Here is a 2582-nt window from a genome sequence, read left to right as displayed (position 1 = left end):
GCATTTATCCAATTAGTCGAAAGAAGCCAATTTATGGGGATGCCTAGTGAATACCCTCACTCTCACATGGAGATTTTTTGCGACTATTGTGATGCGTTTTCTCAAACCGGCGTAACTCAAGGCCAAATTCGATGGGTCTTATTTCCTTTTTCTCTAATTGGCACCGCAAAACAATAGTTGAAAGTCTTGATAAGGCTACTCTCGGAATTGATTCTTGGAAGAAATTGGCTCTAGCTTTCTACAAAGAGTTCTACCCACCGGAAAAGACTAACATGCTAAGAGCTCAAATTACGGGCTTTAAGCAAAGAGATGATGAATATTTGTATGAAGCTTGGGAGCGATTCAAAGGAATTTGTCGCTCATGTCCTCATCACGGACTTAGCGAGCAGTTCTTGGCCAACGGGTAGGAAGAGCTCTTCATGCCATCTACTATATAAGCAAGACTCTTGATCCCTCCCAAGTGAACTATGATACCACTGAGAAAGAGCTTCTTGCCATTGTCTATGCTTTGGACAAATTTCGTTCCTACTTACTTGGATCCAAAGTAATTGTCTTTTCGGATCACCGTGCTCTTCGACACCTCTTGATAAAGAAGGAGGCAAAACCAAGGTTGTTGAGATGGATTTTGCTTCTTCAAGAATTCGACTTGGAGATAAGAGACAAGAAAGGAGTCGAAAATGTAGTGGCGGATCACTTGTTAAGAACCCGGTTTCATGATGAACAAGGAGAAACACCGATCAATGACTCATTTCCCGACGATATCTTGATGGCCATTCAAATACAACTTGAAAGGCACATCACCCCATGGTTTGCCGATTATGCCAACTATTTCGTTGGAAGAGTACTTCCTCCAAATTTGAACTACAACCAAAGGAAGACGTTCTTATTCGAAGTAAAAAGGTACTTTTGGGATGACCCAAATCTCTACAAAGAGTGTAGTGATGGGCTCTACCGGAGGTGCAGACCTCAATGTGAAATTCAAGGAATCTTGGAAGGATGCCACTCGTCACCCTACGGTGGGCACCATGGAGCAAGGAGAACCATTGCAAAAATTCTTCAATCGGGCTTCTATTGGCCTACAATGTTCCAAGACACGAGGGAATTCATCATTCATTGTGATGCTTATCAAAGAACGGGGAATATCTCTTGGAGGAATGAAATGCCACAAAGAGGCATACTAGAGGTAGAGATCTTTGATGTTTGGGGGATCAACTACCAAGGGCCGTTTGTGACATCCAATGGGAATAAGTATATCCTTGTGGCCGTAGACTACGTCTCAAAGTGGGTGGAGGCAATTGCCACCCCAAACGATGATGCAAAGACGGTCACCAAGCTCTTCAAGAAAATAATATTCCCAAGATTCGGAGTCCCTAGAGCAATCATAAGTGATGGAGGAATGCATTTTTATGAAAAGAAACTCGCATCCCTTTTGACCAAGTATGGTGTTCAACATAGAACCGGCTTGGGATATCATCCTCAAACAAGCGGTCAAGTTGAAGTTTCGAATAGAGAGATCAAGCAAATTCTTGAGAAAGTGGTGAACAAGACCCGAAAGGATTGGAGCACAAAGCTTGATGACGCTCTTTGGGCTTATAGGACGGCCTATAAGACTCCCATAGGAGCCTCCCCTTACAAGCTTGTTTATGGAAAAGCATGCCATTTGCCAATCGAATTAGAGTATAAAGCTTTTTGGGCAATCCGAGCCCTTAACCTTGATCTCAAGTTAAGTGGTCAAAAGAGGATGATTCAAATTCAAGAGTTGGAAGAATTTCGACTACAATCTTATGAGAATGCCAAGATCTACAAGGAAAGGACAAGGTTGCTTCATGACAAGAAGATCAAGCAAAAAGCCTTGCACAAAGGGGATAAAGTCCTTCTATTCAATTCCCGATATCGACTCTTTCCCGGGAAGTTGAACTCTAGATGGATGGGTCCCTATGTGATCACCGAGGTTGGAAAATATGGGGATTTTGAAATCAAGGTGGAAGATGGAAGCAAATTTAAGGTCAATGGTCAAAGATAGAAGCCATATTATGAGGGAGCATTTATTGGAGAGGTCGAGGTCACCTACCTCGGGCCTCCTCATCCATGAAGGAATCATCAAAGGGAGAGTTTGGCGGAGTCCTCCTTAAACCACCACTTGTAAATATACTAACCCCTCTAACTTGTATTTATAATTTTGTTGCATTCCCTTTTAATCATAAAAATAAATTCTTTCCATGAGAGTAAGTGAGGGAGGGTCACTAATGATTTTTGATGAAGGAAGGAACTAATTTTCAAGTGTGGGGAAGCTTTTATCGGAGTCAAAGAAATCAAAAGGAATCCACAGCAAGGAATCCGAGCGTCTGAAGAGAGAATCCGCTCTGTTTGTAAAAAGACGCTCATATTTTTGAGAATCCGCTTGTCCTGCTGGAATCCGAGCGTCTGAAGACGAATCCGCTCGTCTTTTTGCTGCAACATTTTATGAAAAGTTCCTGTAACAGAATCCGCTCGTCTTTGGGAAAAGACGCTCGTCTTGTGCTCGATCCGCTCGTCTTGACTGCGTCAAATTTTTGCAAAAATTCGCTGTAAGAAAATCCGAG

At 42.5% G+C, this 2582-nt stretch overlaps 1 non-coding gene across 1 annotated transcript; it reads right to left on the bottom strand.

Moving 5' to 3' along the window:
- Window positions 1-272: 272 nt before the first annotated feature.
- On the bottom strand, window positions 273-379 carry LOC141610106 (small nucleolar RNA R71). The gene has a single exon (XR_012528000.1). It is a non-coding gene; the product is annotated as a small nucleolar RNA R71 (small nucleolar RNA).
- Between the last annotated feature and the right edge of the window lie 2203 nt (window positions 380-2582).

Source organism: Silene latifolia, chromosome 10 (genome assembly GCF_048544455.1).
Source record: "Silene latifolia isolate original U9 population chromosome 10, ASM4854445v1, whole genome shotgun sequence".
Taxonomy (NCBI): domain Eukaryota; kingdom Viridiplantae; phylum Streptophyta; class Magnoliopsida; order Caryophyllales; family Caryophyllaceae; genus Silene; species Silene latifolia.
This window is presented reverse-complemented; position numbering and strand designations above follow the sequence as displayed.